Genomic DNA, 23,831 nt, shown 5'->3' with positions numbered 1-23,831 from the left:
CTTTTGAAGTGTCCATGATCAAAGATACGAGAAAAATCTTGTGCTACACACCAATACCCTCTTTTAACACCGGGTGCGGGATCAATACGAAAAAAACACAGATAGATACATAACTTTTTCCTTATTGCACGCTTCCACACATGAGCATCTGGTGAAAATTTGTATAACTCATAATTTTCGCTAAAATATTGATACATTTGACCAACTGTTGCCATCTTATCATCTGTTGCATTAATCGCGTCCCATATTAAATAAGCGTACGTTATGTCGGGATTTTGGAACACGGACTGCAGTGGTGCACTCATCTCGAAACACATGGACAACAGAACACCAGACACATTTAGTTTTTAATATGAAAAGCAAAATTGATACAGTAGTGTAACTTCTTCAGTACCAAGGTCAATTCACAATGGACCACTGTGGTATTTTTTTAAACACCTGCAAGTCAATACATTACTGTTAGTGAACCACCTGTAGTGTAAACATTAGAATTCATTACAATTCACGAATATCTGCCACCTGGCGGATACGCGTAGAATTGCAACAATTTTAATCCGAACCATTATCAATAAACACATCAACCGCGGGTGACGCCGGCATGAATGCAACATGAATACGGCATGAACGACGCATGAATGCGGTGAAGTGCGTGGCATTCGGACAAAATCCCCGAAAAAATTCAGAGCTGTTTTAGAATAAAATGAGCCATAGCTGTTCTAGGCAGTACAGTAGTACATTTAGGCAGCCTTCCTTTCATTATAAGGTTTAAGTTATCAGTATTTATTGTTAACTGTATTCATTTAGAAGCTTTAGCGCTACATCACAATATTTTTTCACTTGATTTATTCAGAGGGGCTACAATGGTGTCAACCTTCTTGAAGCATTAACAAAAGTAATTAATATGGATAGGTACTCGATTTTAAATAGCAAGAAAAACACTGAGAAAAATATGAATTAGTTAAACTCAGAGAATCAATGCATATCTGTACCATGTGTTACTAATTTTAACGCAGTTAGTCATGAGATAAAAAATATTATTAATACAAATTGGAATATTTTGATTAATGATCCGTTACTTGATCAACAATTAGAGAAAAAATTAGGTTTATTTTCCGGAAAGCTAAACATCTCAAGAACTGCTTGGCTCCTAGTGATGTTGGGATGTTTCCTACAAATAAAACAACTTGTTAACACAAAAACCAGCTGGTCATTTTTGTTGCGGGAAGTGTAAAGCTCGTAAACTATTAAGCAAAGATAGAAAAAACTTTAGCTCACCTGTAACCGGGGGCCAGTTCATTCTAGTTGACTGTATTACATGCGCCTCCACCTTTGTGGTATACCTGTTAGAGTGTCCCTGTGGCAAACAATACATTGGACGGACCAAACGTAAACTTAAGGTCAGGATTTTAGAACATGTCAGAAATATAAGAATTGGGTATGAAAAACATAGTGTGTCTCGCCACTTGAAAATGCATCATGATAGTAATCAATTCTTATTGAGCTATAAAGGCATTCAAATAGTAACACCTAATCGCAGAGGAGGTGATAGGCTCAAAGCTCTTTCTAAGCAATAGAGCTTTTGAATTTCTGGACTCCGGACTGAAGCACATCTCAGCGAGATGGGGAATGATCATCGTGGTTCCCCGCTGTCCGGACACAACTGGGAAGTGTATATTGCTGCCATTAGGAGAAGATTTATCTGCGGGAGACTTTACCGGCAATCGGCTGTTGCCGGCGATATATATGAGGAGCTCTGCTGAATGCAGTTGTTGGTAACATGTGCCGGAACTCATGTATTGCCCATATTTTTAAGTATTGATGTACGAGCAAATTTTTCACCTTCACTTTATTTCAATATAATTGAATATACTACACTATGAGTTATACGCTCTTTTTTCTCTCTTTTTCAAGTGGAGAACATACAGTAGCCCCAATACCATCACCTTCCTACATCTCAATTTTGAAATTATAGAAAACTGTATCATTAAGAGAACATTTTTCAAAAAGGTGGATGTGAACTCCTATTTAGACAACAATAGTAATCACACTTCACAATGATTAAACAAGATACCCTATGGGCAATTTCTGAGATTGCAACGGAATTATTCGGCTATTTCAGATTTTGATTGTCAATCCAATATGTTAAAACAAAGTTTTTTTGACAAAGGGTACAGCGAGAGACTAGTGGAGAAATCAATCACTAGAAGAAAAGCACGATATACGCTGTTAATACCTAGAGAAAAGGATACTCTCTCAAACATTCACAAAACACATATGTTTATTGCCGACTTCTGTAAGCAGGAGCCCAAAATCAGGAAAATCATGAGAAAACACTTGGAGATTCTCAAAATGGGCCCCATATTAGGCCAAAGAATTCCAACTAAACCTAAAGTGGTTTTTAAAGGCCTACAATTTTGAAAACCATTTTAGCACCCAGTGTTCATAAAAAACATAATGTGAATGATAAGTCACAATAAGGATTCTTGCGATCCCGCTGTCCTCTTTTAAAGATAATCAGCTTGCAGCAGTGTGTGTAGGAGCCACTCCTCAAAATACTCCTATGAAAGAAAAACTCCCAAGGGAGTCTTTCAAAAGACAAAACAAACACACACAAGCGCACCACAGATTAGTAAAAGGTGTATCACAAAATTTAACAATTTTTAATATACAGTAGGTCAAAGTGACCAAAAGACAATAATCAATAAATAAAATGTACAAAACAAAAACACATAAAAATACACATATGAAGCATGTACTGCTGCGACACACTTTATTCGAGCAAATGCCCAGTTTGTACCTGGCAGATACCTGGAATGCGCCGCTCCTCACCTCTGACAAGCCGCGTTGCGTTTGCCTTCCCAGCCACGGTTCATGCCTGGCTGACGGGGGCCTGATCTGTTAAATGATAATGATAAGGATTTAACAGGCTGCAATGCTTCGCGTGTCCAACAGATGGCATAAATTCATGAATTGTAATGCAGTATATATATATACAGTACTGTATATACACAGTATATATATATATATATATATATATATATATATATATATATATATATATATATATATACTGTATAACAACAACCCCTATAAGCCCTAACATACAGTACTGTACACATACAGTACTGTATATGCACATACATAAATGATACTACTGTATGGGCGGCGGGGGCGAGATGTGTTTGCAGCAGAGAGAGATCCACTGCTCTCTCTCTGCGCAAACATCCGCACATTAAAAATTATTTTAAATATATTTTTATTGATAGTGTAGATGTGCAGGGGGTCTCCGGAGCTGAACCGCGTTGGTTTCAGGTCTGGGGACCCCCTGCTCCCCGAGATACAGCCCCCTTTAGGGGGTGCCGGTATCCCTCTGCTTGGTTTAAAGGGCCCGACCACGTGATCGCGGCCTGTAAACCAAGCAGAGCAGAGGGATACCGGCACCCCCTAAAGGGCCCTGTATCTCGGGGAGCAGGGGGTCCCCAGACCTGAAACCAGTGCGGTTCTGCTCTGGAGACCCTCTGCACATGTACAGTATCAATAAAACACATACAGTATACAGTATAAATAAACACTCGTTCTTTACCTTAGCGGCTATGCGCTATGGTAAAGAAGCAGCATTTCTGTATTTTAATAATATTGTACAATGAGCAGGGGGTTCCCTGAGCCAGAAATTAATGCTCAGGGACCCCCCCTGCTCCTTCTCAATATTATTAAAAATACAGAAATGCTGCTTCATTACCATAGCGGATAGCCGCTAAGGCAATGAAGGGGTTAACCCACCGTGCCTGCTTTATTGTGTGTAGTGGGGATGGGTGAGGGGGGTATTTGGCCCTTGGTGTGAGTTTAGGACTTGCGGGGGGGTTGCGGGTGCACTTAACCCCTTCACAACCGTAGCAGTTAATACCGCTACGGTCATGAAGGGGTTAAGCCCTCCCGCTACCCCCCCCCCCCGCAAGCCCTAAACAAGCACCGTTGGGGCTAATACCCCATTCACCCACCCCCGATACCCACAATAAAAAAAATACACACACACAGCAGCCGCCAAAAAATAAATAAATAAATCTAAATAAATAAATAAATGACAATAAATACATTTGAAATACATTTTTATTGATAGTGTACATGTGCAGGGGGTCTCCGGAGCTGTACCGCGTTGGTTTCAGGTCTGGGGACCCCCTGCTCCCCGAGATACAGCCCCCATACAGGTACACCATAGAGGCTTCCGTAGTTCAATAGGATGATCCACAATAGCAAATCCAAGATGGCGATGCGTTCCAGCATTTGTATGCGTGTCACAGCGGCGCAGTTTCGCGGGCAATGTTGCCCCCACACGGGTGAGTTCAATTTTATTTTGATTTGTTTGGGTATATAAGGTGGTGGATTAGCATTCACTTATTGCACGTCCCTGAGGAAGGTCACGTTGAGTGGACCGAAACGTTGGAGGTGGTGCCATGTTACTTTGAATACAGCTTCATTGAAACTACTGGACTGTGTGCTGTCTCGTTTTTTCCGGACTCCAATCCGGTAAAATCTACTTTTTACATGTGCATATGGGGCAAGCATCAGCATCTTACTATTGTTTACAGTGTGCCAACTGAATGTGATTTTTTCATATATATATATATATATATATATATATATATATATATATACAGTATACACTGGCGACACACTTTATTCGAGCTCGGCTAGTCCCGCGAATTCTGGTATACTCGGGTGTATTCAGGTTTCTGATCGTTTTCTGCCAGAGTGCATTGCGTTCTTTTCCGGCAGGGATTTAAGCTTTTATTCCGGCTTGTTGAAATACTGCAATGCCGTGAAAATACACATGGTGGCGCTTGCGAGCTGTTCTCTGTAAAGCCGTCCCCTATAATGAATTGTAATGCAGTATATATACTCAGTATACAGTATATATATATACTGTATAACAACAACCCCTATAAGCACTAACATACAGTACTGTACACATACAGTACTGTATACTGCATGCATATACATAAATGATACTACTGTATGGGCGGCGGGGGCGTGATGTGTTTGCAGCAGAGAGAGATCCGCTGCTCTCTCTCTGCGCAAACATCGGCACAATAAAATTATTTGAAATACATTTTTATTGATAGTGTACATGTGCAGGGGGTCTCCGGAGCTGAATCGCGTTGGTTTTAGGTCTGGGGACCCCGTGCCCCCCGAGATACAGGCCCCTTTAGGGGGTGCCGGTATCCCTCTGCGTTTAAAGGGCCCCGATCACGTGATCGCGGCCTGTAAACCAAGCAGAGCAGAGGGATACTGGCACACCCTAAAGGGGCCTGTATCTCGGGGGGCACGGGGTCCCCAGACCTGAAACCTGTGCGCTTCTGCTCTGGAGACCCCCTGCACATCTACACTATCAATAAAACACATACAATATACAGTATAAATAAACACTCGTTCTTTACCTTAGCGGCTATGCGCTATGGTAAAGAAGCATCATTTCTGTATTGTAATAATATTGTACAGTGAGCAGGGGGTTCCCTGAGCCAGAAATTAATGCTCAGGGACCCCCCTGCTCCTGCTCAATATTATTAAAAATACATAAATGCTGCGTCATTACCATAGCGGATAGCAGCTAAGGCAATGAAGGGGTTAACCCACCGTGCCCGCTTTATTGTGTGTAGTGGGGATGGGTGAGGGGGGTATTTGGCCCTTGGTGTGAGTTTAGGGCTTGCGGGAGGGGGGGGGGTTGCGGGTGCACTTAACCCCTTCACGACCGTAGCAGTTAATACCGCTACGGTCATGAAGGGGTTAAGCCCTCCCGCTACCCCCCCCCCGCAAGCCCTCCCCAACCATCGTTGGGGCTAATACCCCATTCACCCACCCTCACGCTACCCACAATAAAAAAATACACACACACAGCAGCCGCCAAAAAATAAATAAATAAATGACAATAAATACTTTTGAAATACATTTTTATTGATAGTGTAGATGTGCAGGGGGTCTCGGGAGCTGAACCGCACTGGTTTCAGGTTGGGGGACCTCCTGCCCCCCGAGATACAGGCCCCTTTAGGGGGTGCCGGTATCCCTCTGCGTGAGCCCCCGATCACGTGACCGCGGCCTGTTAAACCAAGCAGAGCAGAGGGATACCGGCACCCCCTAAAAGGGCCTGTATCTCGGGGGGCACGGGGTCCCCAGACCTGAAACCTGTGCGCTTCTGCTCTGGAGACCCCCTGCACATCTACACTATCAATAAAAATGTATTTCAAATGTATTTATTTTTTTATTTTTTTATTTATTTAGATTTATTTATTAATTGTGCTGCTGCTGCAAGTCCTAAACTCACACCAAGGGCCAAACACCCCCCTCACCCCCAATAAAAAAAATCACGCACAGCAGCCCCACAATTAATAAATAAATCTAAATAAATACATGAAGAGAAATAAATATATACTGTACAGTATATACTGTATATATACTGGATATATATATATATATACAGTATACAGTATATATAATAACAATCCCTATACAGTACATATACAGTATATACTGTGTACAGTATATATATACTGTATATATATATATATACATTATATATATATATATATATATATATATATATATATATATATATATATATATATATATATGTATACAGTATACAGTATACACACACAGATGATGAACCAATATACAAATACATGTAGAATGGTTATCAAAATCATACTGTCCTACAAATAACGCTTCTCTATACAGTACAGACAATAATAATAATCCATTTAATAATCCTAACTGATTTTACAATATAAAACATAACATTCCAATCCACACAGTACATTGCATTTACATTGTACTGTATACTGTAAATGATGCATAGCATAAAATCTATGCACCATATACTGTACATTCTGCAAATGAATGTTAACAATATAATTGCAAGCTACTCTAAATAAACAAAATAAACAGTAAGTACCAACCAGAAAACACAATTTAAAACCAAAGCTACTGTAACCCTTACAATACCAAGGATTACATCTATCTAATTGTAAAAAACCTTATACATTATACAGTACACAGCATTGTTTAAAGCCCCCTCCCCCCCTAATGTTTCTGTTAAGCAGATTACACTGAAGGGAGAGAGATATAAAGGCCTAAAGCCCCTTCCCCCCTAATGTTTCTGTAAAGCAGATTACACTGAAGGGAGAGAGATATAAAGGCCTAAAGCCCCTTCCCCCTAATGTTTCTGTTAAACAGATTACAATGAAGGGAGAGAGATATAAAGGCCTAAAGCCTTCCTTACCAGTAAATCTCCCTCCCTGCATTGATGTCGTGCAGTGTACAGTATGTAAATGTGGGGAGGGGGGGGGTGGACCCAATGTGCATACTGTACTGTGAGGTCTAACCACCCTCACCCCCTACCCACATACTGTACCGTTACCCCCCCCATCCTGGCCATGACCCCTCCGCTTCTGCAAAACAGACACAAAAATTAAAACATACAAAGTAATGTCCCCTAACCCCTTAATCACCATAGCGGTTATTAACCGCTACAGTCATGAAGGGGTTAACCCACCCTCACCCACCACTCGGGATGCCTACATACCCTCCCACACTAACCCCCCCCCCCGTGAGGCCTAACCACCCAGTCAGTACCCACAAGGGAGGCCTACCCACATACCGTTGGGGAAACACCCCACCCCCAGTACCCACAATAAAAACAGTACAATGACCCACAATAAACAGCATTCTATTTTTTAAATACATTACCCACCCCCTGTGCCCCCCCATAAATACAAGATTTATTCTTTTACATTCAGGGTCCATAACGCAGCCCCACGCTAGTCCCCGGTGGGATGGCAGGGCACCTGGACAGACCTACAGTTTACCAGCAGCATTCCACAGGTTCTGGAGGCCTGCTGGTGGATCCTGCCAGCACCATGGCACCCAGGTGGTCTCCTTGGGTCACCGTGAGCCACAATTGGGTCCCCACGGTAGGCCCAAGGATGTCTGGGAGCCCTGGGTCAAACCCACAGGTGTCTGCGGGGCCTCGGGTGGTTCCCATGGGGGTCTGGGGAACTCACGGGTGCTCACTACGGGTCCGCGGTGCCCCCACAGAAGTGGGACCACACATCATCATCCCCGCACCTACGGGTCGGCGGTGCCCCCACAGAAGTGGGACCACACATCGTCATCCCCGCAGACTACGGGTCCGCGGTGCCCCCACAGAAGTGGGACCACACATCATCATCCCGCATGTGTCACCCGTGGAACCACCAGCCTGCTACCCTTTAGGATACCCGAGGATTCTCCGCGGCTGGTCTCCAGAGGTCCCACGCAAAACCACGGAAGTAACCCTGAATGTAAAAAAAATAAACCTGGCCTATACATTCAATACATACACCCTCCCCCCCAACACCTACAGTACAATAATGTGCAAAATAACTATTATCCAGATATGGATAATAGATTAATTGCCCATTATTAAAAACATTAACTAGCATATACAAATAAATAAAGTACTACTGACCTCATCAATACGAAGTGTCCGTCGTCAGCGCCTTCCTTCCTTCTCTTGCCCACACAATACATAGCCAAAACCAAGGCAATACATTGCAAGTACATTCAGACATCAATTAACCCCTTAAACACCTTATCGGATAATAACCGCAAAGGTAATTAAGGGGTTAAGCCACACAGGCACGATACCCACCCTTCACCCATGAATTTGTACTGTGGCTTCATCATGCAACTATATACTGTACTGTATATATATACTGTATATATATAGAGAGAGACAGAGAGAAAGAGAGAGAGAGAGAGAGAGATATATACAGTATAGTATATATATATATATATATATATTGTATATATATATATATATATATATATATATATATATATATATATATACATACACACGTTATATACTGTACACACCCATGATAAACCAATATACAGTACAAATAAATGTAGAAGGGTTATCAAAAGCATCATCACTAAACCTCTGAAAAGCCATTTAAACAACTTACATTCCAATATAAATGATGCCTCAATATCTATGCACCATACAGTATACATTATGCAAATTAATCAAACGTAAACAAAAATCAATTAGCAATCATTATTTACATCCCTAAGCAATTCACACTAGATCCCGAACAATAAAACCATTAACAAATTCACGCCTAGAGCAGAACAATTAAGCCTTTGAAAAAATATAAGTACCGACAAAAATACAACCTTTACAAACCAAGCCTATCCCTGACCTTCCTCAAACATACAGTACAATACAATACCAAGGAATACATCTACAGTATCTAATTTTAAAATTCTTTAAACTCACAATAAAGCATACAGTAGCAGCATACACAAAATAATTTAAAATACATCTAATCCAGCTTTTAAAACAACATCATTTCTTACCCTGTACTGTACTGTATGTATATATCTCTCTAGACATATATACATACATACATACAGTGGCAAGAAATGATATACCACAACAAAAAAAAATACACATGTTAAAAAACCTTTTGAAAAAATTAACAAGTTAAATAAAATACATTTCTTTACTGTAGTTCACTTACCATTACTTGCCCCCACCGACTCCCATTGCGCAGCTTACTCACGAACCAATCCACGATCAGGAACCCATAGAATAATAAACCATTCAAAATAATAAACATTAATCTAAAAATCCAAACCAATCCACGGGTCTTCTATCTGTAATCCATCTTCATCTGTATTCTTCTTTCTTCTATCTCCTTCCGGGCGGGGCGAGGTCTTCTCCCCGTCTGCGGCCACGCCCTGGTCTCCCTTTCTTTCCCGGAGGTCCTTCCTCCGCGGCGTCTGGTTTCAAAATGAGACGACATAGGCTTTTAAAGGCCTATGACGTCACATTTTTTGTCATGGTTCCCACGGTCCTGATTGGGCCGTGAAAACCATGTGTTTTGGCCGATAAAAAAATAAATGATGACGTCATGAAAAGGCACATGGCCGTGCACACATGGTACTAGAGCCAATCAGAGCGTGGGAACTTTATCCCTACTCTGATTGGCTCTGATATACCATGTGTCAGGGGTTTGGGGGAAAAAGGATGTGACGTCAATAAGGATAAAGTTCCCACGCTCTGATTGGCTACCGTACCACGTGACAGGTTTTCATTGACGTCACATCCTTTCTCCCCCAAGCCCCTGACACATGGTATACCAGAGCCAATCAGAGTAGGGATAAAGTTCCCACGCTCTGATTGGCTAACATACCATGTGTGCACGGCCATGTGCCTTTTCATGACGTCATCTTAAAGGCAATTGAAGCAAAGCCATTCTGATTGGCTGTGCTTTCATTCCCTTTAAGTGACGTCATCATTTTTTTTTTTGTCGGCCAAAACACATGGTTTTCACGGTCCAATCAGGACCGTGGGAACCATGACGCAAAATGTGACGTCATAGGCCTTTAAAAGCCTATGTCGTCTCATTTTGCAGCCAGACGCCGCGGAGGAAGGACCTCCGGAGAAGAAAAAAGACAAGGGCGTGGCCGATGATGGAAAGAAGACCATGCCCTGCCCCGCCCGGAAGGAGATAGAAGAAAGAAGAATACAGATGAAGATGGATTACAAGTAGAAGACCCGTGGATTGATTTGGATTTTTAGATTAATGTTTATTATTTTGAATGGTTTATTATTTTATGGGTTCCTGATCGTGGATTGGTTCGTGAGTAAGCTGCACAACGTGAATCGGTGGGGGCAAGTAATGGTAAGTGAACTACAGTAAAGAAATGTATTTTATTTAACTTGTTAATTTTTTCAAAAGGTTTTTTAACATGTGTATTTTTTTTTTTTTGTGGTATATCATTTCTTGCCACTGTATGTATGTATGTACAGTATATACTGTATGTCTAGAGAGATATACTGTACAGTATACATTCAGGGTAAGAAATGATGATGTTTTAAAAGCTGGATTAGATGTGTTTTTAATTATTTTGTGAGTTTAAAGTATTTTAAAATTAGATACAGAAGATGTATTCCTTGGTATTGTATTGTGTGTTTGAGGAAGGTCAGGGATAGATAGCCTTGGTTGTATTTTTGTCGGTACTTATATTTTTTCAAAGGCTTAATTGTTCTGCTCTAGGCGTGAATCTGTTAATGGTTTCATTGTTCGTGATTGAGTGTGAATTGTTTAGGGATGTAAATAATGATTGATAATTGATTTTTGTTTACGTTTGATTAATTTGCATAATGTATACTGTATGGTGCATAGATATTGAGGCATCATTTATATTGGAATGTAAGTTGTTTAAATGGCTTTTCAGAGGTTTAGTGATGATGCTTTTGATAACCCTTCTACATTTATTTGTACTATATATTGGTTTATCATGGGTGTGTATATAACGTGTGTATATATATATATATATATACAATATATATATATACTGTACTGTATCTCTCTCTCTCTCTCTCTCGCTCTCTCTTTCTCTCTGTCTCTCTATATATATATACAGTATATATATACAGTACAATATATAGTTGCATGATGATGCCACAGTACAAATTCATGGGTGAAGGGTGGGTATCGTGCCTGTGTGGCTTAACCCCTTAATTACCTTTGCGGTTATTATCCGATAAGGTGTTTAAGGGGTTAATTGATATCTGAATGTACTTGCAATGTATTGCCTTGGATTTGGCTATGTATTGTGTGGGCAAGAGAAGGAAGGCGCTGACGTCGGACACTTCGTATTGATGAGGTCAGTAGTACTTTATTTATTTGAATATGCTAGTTAATGTTTTTAATAATGGGCATTTAATCTATTATCCATATCTGGATAATAGTTATTTTGCACATTATTGTACTGTAGGTGTTGGGGGGGAGGGTGTATGCATTGAATGTATAGGCCAGGTTTATTTTTTTTACATTCAGGGTTACTTCCGTGGTTTTGCGTGGGACCTCTGGAGACCACCTGCGGGGAATCCTTGGGTATCCTAAAGGGTAGCAGGCTGGTGGTTCCACGGGTGACACATGCGGGGATGATGATGTGTGGTCCCACTTCTGTGGGGGCACCGCGGACCCGTAGTCTGCGGGGATGACGATGTGTGGTCCCACTTCTGTGGGGGCACCGCCGACCCAAAGGTGCGGGGATGATGATGTGTGGTCCCACTTCTGTGGGGGCACCGCGGACCCGTAGTGAGCACCCGTGAGTTCCCCAGACCCCCGAGGGAACCACCCGAGGCCCCGCAGACACCTGTGGGTTTGACCCGGGGCTCACAGACATCCTTGGGCCTACCGTGGGGACCCAATTGTGGCTCACGGTGACCCAAGAAGACCACCTGGGCGCCATGGTGCTGGCAGGATCCACCAGCAGGCCTCCAGAACCTGTGGAATGCTGCTGGTAAACTGTAGGTCTATCCAGGTGCCCTTCCAGCCCACCGGGGACTAGCGTGGGGCTGCGTTATGGACCCTGAATGTAAAAGAATAAATCTTGTATTTATGGGGGTGCACAGGGGGTGGGTAATGTATTTAATAAATAGAATGCTGTTTATTGTGGGGCTGTGCATTGTTTTGATTGCGGGAACTGGGGGTGGGGGGTGGGGGGGGTTCCCCAACGGTATGTGGGTAGGCCTCCCTTGTGGGTAGTTAGTGGGTGAGGGTTGAGGGTGGTTAGGCCTCACGGGGTGGGGGGTTAGAGTGGGAGGGTATGTACAGTAGGCGTCCCGAGTGGTGGGTGAGGGTGGGTTAACCCCTTCATGACTGTAGCGGTTAATAACCGCTATGGTGATTAAGGGGTTAGGGGACATTACTTTGAAAGTGTTAATTTTTTTTCTCTGTTTTACTGTACAGCAGCAGCAGCAGCGGAGGTTGCCATGGGTAGTGGGTAGTGTATTGAATGTATTTATTTGTTATTATGCCTTAACCCCTTCATTACCTTAGCGGCTATACGCTATGCTAATGAAGCATCATTTCTGAACTTTTAATAATATTGTGCAGGAGCAGGCGGTCCCCTGAGATTAGATTTCTGTCTCAGGGAACCCCCTGCTCACTGTACAATATTATTAAAAATACAGAAATTATGCTTTTTTACCATAGCGCATAGCCGCTAAGGTAAAGAATGATTCTTTAATGATGTGTGTGTTTTATTCACAGTGTAGATGTGCAGGGGGTCTCCGGAGCAGAAGCGCACAGGTTTCAGTTCTGGGGACCCCGTGCCCCCCGAGATACAGGCCCCTTTAGGGGGTGCCGGTATCTCTCTGCTCTGCTTGGTTTAACAGGCCGCGTTCACGTGATCGGGGACTTCAATACAGAGGGATACCGGCACCCCCTAAAGGGGCCTGTATCTCGGGGGGCAGGAGGTCCCCCGACCTGAAACCAGTGCGGTTCAGCTCCCGAGACCCCCTGCACATCTACACTATAAATAAAAATGTATTTCAAATGTATTTATTTGTATTTATGTATTTATTTATATTTTGGCGGCTGCTGTGTGTGTGTATTTTTTTATTGTGGGTAGCGGGAGGGTGGGTGAATGGGGTTTTAGCCCCAACGATGGTTGGGGAGGGCTTGCGGGGGGGGGGTAGCGGGAAGGCTTAACCCCTTCATGACCGTAGCGGTATTAACTGCTACGGTCGTGAAGGGGTTAAGTGCACCCGCAACCCCCCCCCCTCCCGCAAGCCCTAAACTCACACCAAGGGCCAAATACCCCCCTCACCCACCCCCACTACACACAATAAAGCGGGCACGTGGGTTAACCCCTTCATTGCCTTAGCTGCTATCCGCTATGGTAATGACGCAGCATTTATGTATTTTTAATAATATTGAGCAGGAGCAGGGGGGGTCCCTGAGCATTAATTTCTGGCTCAGGGAACCCCCTGCTCACTGTACAATATTATTACAATACAGAAATGATGCTTCTTTACCATAGCGCATAGCCGCTAAGGTAAAGAACGAGTGTTTATTTATACTGTATATTGTATGTGTTTTATTGATAGTGTAGATGTGCAGGGGGTCTCCAGAGCAGAAGTGCACAGGTTTCAGGTCTGGGGACCCCGTGCCCCCCGAGATACAGGCCCCTTTAGGGTGTGCCGGTATCCCTCTGCTCTGCTTGGTTTACAGGCCGCGATCACGTGATCGGAGCCCTTTAAACGCAGAGGGATACCGGCACCCCCTAAAGGGGCCTGTATCTCAGGGGGCACGGGGTCCCCAGACCTAAAACCAACGCGATTCAGCTCCGGAGACCCCCTGCACATCTACACTATCAATAAAAATGTATTTCAAAAGTATTTATTGTCATTTATTTATTTCTTTTTTGGCGACTGCTGTGTGTGTGTATTTTTTTATTGTTGGTAGCGGGAGGGTGGGTGAATGGGGTATTAGTTCCAACGATGGTTGGGGAGGGCTTGCGGGGGGGGGGGGTAGCGGGAGGGCTTAACCCCTTCATGACCGTAGCGGTATTAACTGCTACGGTCGTGAAGGGGTTAAGTGCACCCGCAACCCCCCCCCGCTCCCGCAAGCCCTAAACTCACACCAAGGGCCAAATACCCCCCTCACCCATCCCCACTACACACAATAAAGCGGGCACGGTGGGTTAACCCCTTCATTGCCTTAGCGGCTATCCGCTATGGTAATGACGCAGCATTTATGTATTTTTAATAATATTGAGCAGGAGCAGGGGGGGTCCCTGAGCATTAATTTCTGGCTCAGGGAACCCCCTGCTCACTGTACAATATTATTACAATATAGAAATGATGCTTCTTTACCATAGCGCATAGCCGCTAAGGTAAAGAACGAGTGTTTATTTATACTGTATATTGTATGTGTTTTATTGATAGTGTAGATGTGCAGGGGGTCTCCAGAGCAGAAGCGCACAGGTTTCAGGTCTGGGGACCCCGTGCCCCCCGAGATACAGGCCCCTTTAGGGGGTGCCGGTATCTCTCTGCTCTGCTTGGTTTAACAGGCCGCGGTCACGTGATCGGGCCGCTTCAACGCAGAGGGATACCGGCACCCCCTAAAGGGGCCTGTATCTCGGGGGGCACGGGGTCCCCAGACCTGAAACCTGTGCGCTTCTGCTCTGGAGACCCCCTGCACATGTACACTATCAATAAAAATGTATTTCAAAAGTATTTATTGTCATTTATTTTTATTTTTTTTGGCGGCTGTTGTGTGTGTGTATTTTTTTATTGTGGGTAGCGGGAGGGTGGGTGAATGGGGTATTAGCCCCAACGATGGTTGGGGAGGGCTTGCGGGGGGGGGGGTAGCGGGAGGGCTTAACCCCTTCATGACCGTAGCGGTATTAACTGCTACGGTCGTGAAGGGGTTTAGTGCACCCGCAACACCCCCCCCCTCCCGCAAGCCCTAAACTCACGCCAAGGGCCAAATACCCCCCTCACCCATCCCCACTACACACAATAAAGCGGGCACGGTGGGTTAACCCCTTCATTGCCTTAGCGGCTATCCGCTATGGTAATGACGCAGCATTTATGTATTTTTAATAATATTGAACAGGAGCAGGGGGGGTCGCTGAGCATTAATTTCTGGCTCAGGGAACCCCCTGCTCACTGTACAATATTATTACATCTCTCTCTCTGCTGCAAACACATCTCGCCCCCAGTATGTGCAGTAATTTACTGAACATGTACTGTAGAATAAATGCATACTGTAGTTTTATTTATTCGGGTTTATTAAACAGTATACAGTACTGTTCGGCCGGAAAACATCAGCATACTGTACAGCACAATATTATCCATCGAAATCCCCCCATTAGCCGTTTTCTTTTCTGAGGAAAAACAAAATGAAAAGTTTTAATATACAGTAATGGTCAGCCCCCTAAAGAAGTACCCAGCCAGCCCCACCAAAATAATACGGCAACAATACAGTACTCACCATACTGTATTACTGAATTTCCCCTTCAGCTTGCGCCGGCGCTGGGCCACTGCCAGTCCAGCTTTTATCATCACCCACGTCGATAGTTTGCAGCGGGACTAGCCCACCTGTAGTCAGCAGGTGAGGTGGGAAATCGCTTAGGTACATGCAAGCTTCATCAAAACTGGCCGCGAAATCCGACTCTGTCTCAGGGTTGACACTGCCGGCGGGACCATCATTAGAAGCTGGTGCTGGTGCTGGTTCTGGTTCTGGCGCGTTGCTTGGCAGGGACTGTCGCTTCTTAGTTGGTTTTAACACGACCTTTCGCCTTTTGCCGCCTCCATGATCATAGATACGGGAAAAACCCTGTGACACACACCAATACCCTCCAACAAATTGGGGCTCAATACGGTGAAAACAGGGGTCACTACATAACCTCTTCCTTATTGCATGCTTCCACAAATGAGGAGTTGGCGAAAATTTGTAAAAGTCATAGTTTTCGATAAAATACTGATAAATTTGAACAACTGTTGCCATCTTATCCTCTGTTGCATTAATAGCAGCCCATATCAAATAAGCATAACTTCTGTCAGGTTTTTGGAACACGGGCTGCATTTGAGCACTCATGGCGGGTGGGGTCTCTGAGGAATAGTGTAAGTGAGACTGTTCTTTGTCTTTATTTTAAACTGTATGTAAAAGCTAAATTGATACATTTTTGCAAAGTCTTCCTTCAGTCTCAAGGCCAAGTTACAATAGCACACTGTGGTACAGTATCTTTTTTTAAACGAAACAACTGCAAGACCACATATTACTGATTCGGCGCTTTACAAATCATGAGTTTATGCCATCTGGTGGACAAGCGAAGCATTGCAGCCTAGTAAATCCTTCTCATTATCATTTAACAGATCAGGCCCCCGTCAGCCAGGCATGAACCGTGGCTGGGAAGGCAAACACAACGAAGCATGCAAGAGGTGAGCAGTGGCAGATTCCAGGTATCTGCCAGGTACAAACTGGGCATTTGTTTGAATAAAGTGTGTCGGTGCAGTACAGTTTATATACCAACATGATGAACCAATATACAAATACACGTAGAATGGTTATCAAAATCATACTGTCCTACAGATAACGCTTCTCTATACAGACAATAATAATAATCCATTTAATAATCCTAACTGATTTTACAATATAAACCATAACATTCCAATCCACACAGTACATTGCATTTACATTGTATAAATGATGCATAAAATCTATGCACCATATACAGTACCGACACACTTTATTGAAGTGTGGCCGGTACCGCAAGCCGGGAGATCTCCCGGCTTGCTAGTGGCCGCCCCTCGGCGTGCCGCGCGTCACCGACGCGCGGTCACCCGTCTTCGGGAGCCTGCGCCCCCTGCACACGCGTCCAGGGCTCCAGGAGGGAGCCCTGGTGTCCCGCGATCTGGGGGACGGCGGCAGGGGGTTCCGGGGGACCCGGCGGACCCGGCTGCGGGAGGGAGAGTGCCCCGATCGGAGGGCGCTCCTCCGCGGCTTCAGCGCGCGCCCGTCACCCTCTGGCGCGCGCCAGGATACTACTGCGGCAGAGCACGGGCAAATGCTCGAATAAACTCTGCCGCAGCAGTACATTCTGCAAATGAATGTTAACAATATAATTGCAAGCTACTCTACCAGTAAATACAAACACTTCCAAACAAGTCAACTATTTTAACCAATCAAGTAAACAAAAATCAATATATACTGTAAGTACCAACCAGAAAACACAATTTAAAACCAAAGCTAACCCTTACAATACCAAAGATTACATCTATCTAATTGTAAAAAACCTTATACATTATACACAGCATTGCAATGTACATGATGAACAATACAGTACATTCCATGTATCTCCCTGCCTTCAGTGTAATCTGTTTAAAGCCCCCTCCCCCCTAATGTTTCTGTTAAACAGATAACACTGAAGGCAGAGAGATGTAAAGGCCTAAAGCCCCCTCCCCCCTAATGTTTCTGTTAAACAGATTACACTGAAGGGAGAGAGATGTAAAGGCCTAAAGCCCCCTCCCCCCTAATGTTTCTGTTAAACAGATTACACTGAAGGGAGAGAGATGTAAAGGCCTAAAGCCCCCTCCCCCCTAATGTTTCTGTTAAACAGATTACACTGAAGGGAGAGAGATTTTACAGAAACACACACTAGGGGGGAGGGGGCTTTAAACAGATTACACTGAAGGCAGAGAGATGTTTCTGTTACCAGTAAATCTCCCTCCCTGCTGTCAGTGCAGTGTATGTAAATGTGGGGAGGGGGGGGGCCCAATGTGCATACTGTGAGGTCTAACCACCCTCACCCCCTACCCACATACCGTTACCCCCCCCCCCCATCCTGGCCATGGCCCCTCCGCTTCTGCAAAACAGACACAAAAATTAAAACATACAAAGTAATGTCCCCTAACCCTTTAATCACCATAGCGGTTATTAACCGCTACAGTCATGAAGGGGTTAACCCACCCTCACCCACCACTCGGGATGCCTACATACCCTCCCACACTAACCCCCCCCCCGTGAGGCCTAACCACCCAGTCAGTACCCACAAGGGAGGCCTACCCACATACCGTTGGGGAAACACCCCACCCCCAGTACCCACAATAAAAACAGTACAATGACCCACAATAAACAGCATTATATTTATTAAATACATTACCCACCCCCTGTGCCCCCCCATAAATACAAGATTTATCCTTTTACATACAGGGTTCATAACGCAGTCCCACGCTAGTCCCCGGTGGGCTGGCAGGGCACCTGGACAGACCTACAGTTTACCAGCAGCCCTTTTTACACAGGTTCTGGAGGCCTGCTGGTGGATCCTGCCAGCACCATGGCACCCAGGTGGTCTCCTTGGGTCACCGTGGGCCACAATTGGGTCTCCACGGTAGGCCCAAGGATGTCTGGGAGCCCCGGGTCAAACCCACAGGTGTCTGCGGGGCCTCGGGTGGTTCCCTCGGGGGTCTGGGGAACTCACAGGTGCTCACTACGGGTCCGCGGTGCCCCCACAGAAGTGGGACCACACATCATCATCCCCGCATGTGTCACCCATGGAACCACCAGCCTCATACCCTTGGGATACCCGAGGATACCCACAGTTGGTCTCCAGAGGCCCCACGCAAAACCACGGAATCAAACCCTGAATGTAAAAATAAATAAACCTGGCCTATACATTCAATACATACACCCTCCCCCCCAACACCTACAGTACAATAATGTGCAAAATTACTATTATCCAGATATGGATAATAGATTAATTGCCCATTATTAAAAACATTAACTAGCATATACATATAAATAAAGTACTACTGACCTCATCAATACGAAGTGTCCGTTGCCAGCAAAATCCTTGTCTTGTCCACAACATACATAGCAAATACAAAGCCAATACATTGCAATTACATTCAGATATCAATTAACCCCTTAAACACCTTATCAGATAATAACCGCAAAGGTGATTAAGGGGTTAAGCCACACAGGCCCGATACCCACCCTTCACCCATGAATTTGTACTGTGGCTTCATCATGCAACTACATATATATATATACTGTATATATATACAGAGAGACAGAGAGAAAGAGAGAGAGATATATACAATATATATATATATAATTATACACACGTTATATACACACCCATGATAAACCAATATACAGTACAAATAAATGTAGAAGGGTTATCAAAAGCACTGTCCTACAACCAAACACTTCTCCATACATACACACAAAATTAAAATCAATTTCCTTTAATATTCATAACTGATCTCTCAATCTAAATCATCACTAAACCTCTGAAAAGCCATTTAAACAACTTACATTCCAATATAAATGATGCCTAAATATCTATGCACCATATACATTCTGCAAGTAAACAAAACTCAATTAGCAATCATTATTTACATCCCTAAACAATTCACACTAGATCCCGAACAATAAAACCATTAACAAATTCACGCCTAGAGCAGAACAATTAAGCCTTTGAAAAAATATAAGTACTGACAAAAATACAACCTTTACAAACCAAGCCTATCCCTGACCTTCCTCAAACACACAATACAATACCAAGGAATACATCTATCTAATTTTAAAATACTTTAAACTCACAATAAAGCATACTGTAGCAGCATACACAAAATAATTTAAAACACATCTAATCCAGCTTTTAAAACAACATCATTTCTAACCCTGTACTGTACTGTATGTATATATCTCTCTAGACATATATACATACATACATACAGTGGCAAAAAATGATATACCACAAAAAAAAATACACATGTTTGTTAATAAACCTTTTGAAAAAATTAACAAGTTAAATAAAATACATTTCTTTACTGTAGTTCACTTACCATTACTTGCCCCCACCGACTCCCGTTGCGCAGCTTACTCACGAACCAATCCACGATCAGGAACCCATAAAATAATAAACCAGAAAATAATAAACATTAAACTAAAAATCCAAACCAATCCACGGGTCTTCTATCTGTAATCCATCTTCATCTGTGTTCTTCTTTCTTCTATCTCCTTCCAGCGGGGCGGGGCGGGGTCTTCTCCCCGTCTGCGGCCACGCCCTGGTCTTCTTTCTTTCCCGGAGGTCCTTCCTCCGCGGCGTCTGGCTTCAAAATGAGACGACATAGGCTTTTAAAGGCCTATGACGTCACATTTTGCGTCATGGTTCCCACGGTCCTGATTGGACTGTGAAAACCATGTGTTTTGGCCGACAAAAAAAAATTGATGACATCAAATGATCACATGGTATGGTAGCCAATCAGAGCGTGGGAACTCCATCCCTACTCTGATTGGCTACCATACCATGTGAGGGCGCCCATGTGCCTTTTCATGACGTCATCTTAAAGGCAATTGAAGCAAAGCCATTCTGATTGGCTGTGCTTTCATTCCCTTTAAGTGACGTCATCATTTTTTTTTGTCGGACAAAACACATGGTTTTCACGGTCCAATCAGGACCGTGGGAACCATGACGCAAAATGTGGCGTCATAGGCCTTTAAAAGCCTATGTCGTCTCATTTTGAAGCCAGACGCCGCGGAGGAAGGACCTCCGGGAAAGAAAGAAGACCAGGGCGTGGCCGCAGACGGGGAGAAGACCTCGCCCCGCCCCGCTGGAAGGAGATAGAAGAAAGAAGAACACAGATGTAGATGGATTACAGATAGAAGACCCGTGGATTGGTTTGGATTTTTAGATTAATATTTATTATTTTCTGGTTTATTATTTTATGGGTTCCTGATCGTGGATTGGTTCGTGAGTAAGCTGCGCAACGGGAGTCGGTGGGGGCAAGTAATGGTAAGTGAACTACAGTAAAGAAATGTATTTTATTTAACTTGTTAATTTTTACAAAAGGTTTTTTAACAAACATGTGTATTTTTTTTTTTTTGTGGTATATCATTTCTTGCCACTGTATGTATGTATATATGTCTAGAGAGATATATACATACAGTACAGTACAGGGTAAGAAATGATGTTGTTTTAAAAGGTGGATTAGATGTGTTTTAAATTATTTTGTGTATGCTACTACAGTATGCTTTATTGTGAGTTTAAAGTATTTTAAAATTAGATAGATGTATTCCTTGGTATTGTATTGTGTGTTTGAGGAAGGTCAGGGATAGGCTTGGTTTGTAAAGGTTGTATTTTTGTCGGTACTTATATTTTTTCAAAGGCTTAATTGTTCTGCTCTAGGCGTGAATTTGTTAATGGTTTTATTGTTCGGGATCTAGTGTGAATTGTTTAGGGATGTAAATAATGATTGCTAATTGAGTTTTGTTTACTTGCAGAATGTATATGGTACATAGATATTTAGGCATCATTTATATTGGAATGTAAGTTGTTTAAATGGCTTTTCAGAGGTTTAGTGATGATTTAGATTGAGAGATCAGTTATGAATATTAAAGGAAATTGATTTTAATTTAGTGTGTATGTATGGAGAAGTGTTTTGTTGTAGGACAGTGCTTTTGATAACCCTTCTACATTTATTTGTACTGTATATTGGTTTATCATGGGTGTGTATATAACGTGTGTATATATATATATATATATATATATATATATATATATATATATATATATATATATATATATATATATATATATATATATAATGTATATATATCTCTCTCTCTTTCTCTCTGTCTCTCTGTATATATATACAGTATATTCATGGGTGAGGTTGGGTATCGGGCCTGTGTGGCTTAACCCCTTAATCACCTTTGCGGTTATTATCTGATAAGGTGTTTAAGGGGTTAATTGATATCTGAATGTAATTGCAATGTATTGGCTTTTGATTTTTGTTTACTTGGTTGTAGGGCAGTATGCTTTTGATAACCCTTCTACATTTATTTGTACTGCATATTGGTTTATCATGGGTGTGTATATAACGTGTGTATATATATATATAGATACATATATATATATATATATATATATATATATATCTATATATATATATACACACGTTATATACACACCCATGATAAACCAATATGCAGTACAAATAAATGTAGAAGGGTTATCAAAAGCATACTGCCCTACAACCAAGTAAACAAAAATCAAAAGCCAATACATTGCAATTACATTCAGATATCAACTGTGGCTTCATCATGCAACTATATATATATATACTGTATATATATACAGAGAGACAGAGAGAAAGAGAGAGAGAGATATATACAGTGTATATATATATATATATATATATATATATATATATAGATATATATATATATAGATATAGATATAGATATAGATATATATATATATATATATATATATATATATATATATATATATATATATATATATATATATATATATATATATATCTATATCTATATCTATATCTATATATATATATATATATATATATATATATATATACTGTATATATCTCTCTCTCTTTCTCTCTGTCTCTCTGTATATATATACAGTATATATATATATAGTTGCATGATGAAGCCACAGTACAAATTCATGGGTGAAGGGTGGGTATCGGGCCTGTGTGGCTTAACCCCTTAATCACCTTTGCTGTTATTATCTGATAAGGTGTTTAAGGGGTTAATTGATATCTGAATGTAATTGCAATGTATTGGCTTTGTATTTGCTATGTATGTTGTGGACAAGACAAGGATTTTGCTGGCAACGGACACTTCGTATTGATGAGGTCAGTAGTACTTTATTTATTTGTATATGCTAGTTAATGTTTTTAATAATGGGCAATTAATCTATTATCCATATCGGGATAATAGTTATTTTGCACATTATTGTACTGTAGGTGTTGGGGGGGAGGGTGTATGTATTGAATGTATAGGCCAGGTTTATTTTTTTTACATTCAGGGTTTGATTCCGTGGTTTTGCGTGGGGCCTCTGGAGACCACCTGTGGGTATCCTCGGGTATCCCAAGGGTATGAGGCTGGTGGTTCCACGGGTGACACATGCGGGGATGATGATGTGTGGTCCCACTTCTGTGGGGGCACCGTGGACCCATAGTCTGCGGGGATGACGATGTGTGGTCCCACTTCTGTGGGGGCACCGCCGACCCGTAGGTGCGGGGATGATGATGTGTGGTCCCACTTCTGTGGGGGCACCGTGGACCCGTAGTGAGAACCAGTGAGTTCCCCAGACCCCCGAGGAAACCACCCGAGGCCCCGCAGACACCTGTGGGTTTGACCCGGGGCTCCCAGACATCCTTGGGCCTACCGTGGAGACCAAATTGCGGCCCACGGTGACCCAAGGAGACCACCTGGGTGCCATGCTGCTGGCAGGATCCACCAGCAGGCCTCCAGAACCTGTGTAAAAAGGGCTGCTGGTAAACTGTAGGTCTGTCCAGGTGCCCTGCCAGCCCACCGGGACTAGCGTGGGACTGCGTTATGAACCCTGTATGTAAAAGGATAAATCTTGTATTTATGGGGGGGCATAGGGGGTGGGTAATGTATTTAATAAATATAATGCTGTTTATTGTGGTTCATTGTACT

The sequence above is a fragment of the Ascaphus truei genome, chromosome 4 (genome assembly GCF_040206685.1).
Source record: "Ascaphus truei isolate aAscTru1 chromosome 4, aAscTru1.hap1, whole genome shotgun sequence".
Lineage (NCBI taxonomy): Eukaryota > Metazoa > Chordata > Amphibia > Anura > Ascaphidae > Ascaphus > Ascaphus truei.
This window is presented reverse-complemented; position numbering follows the sequence as displayed.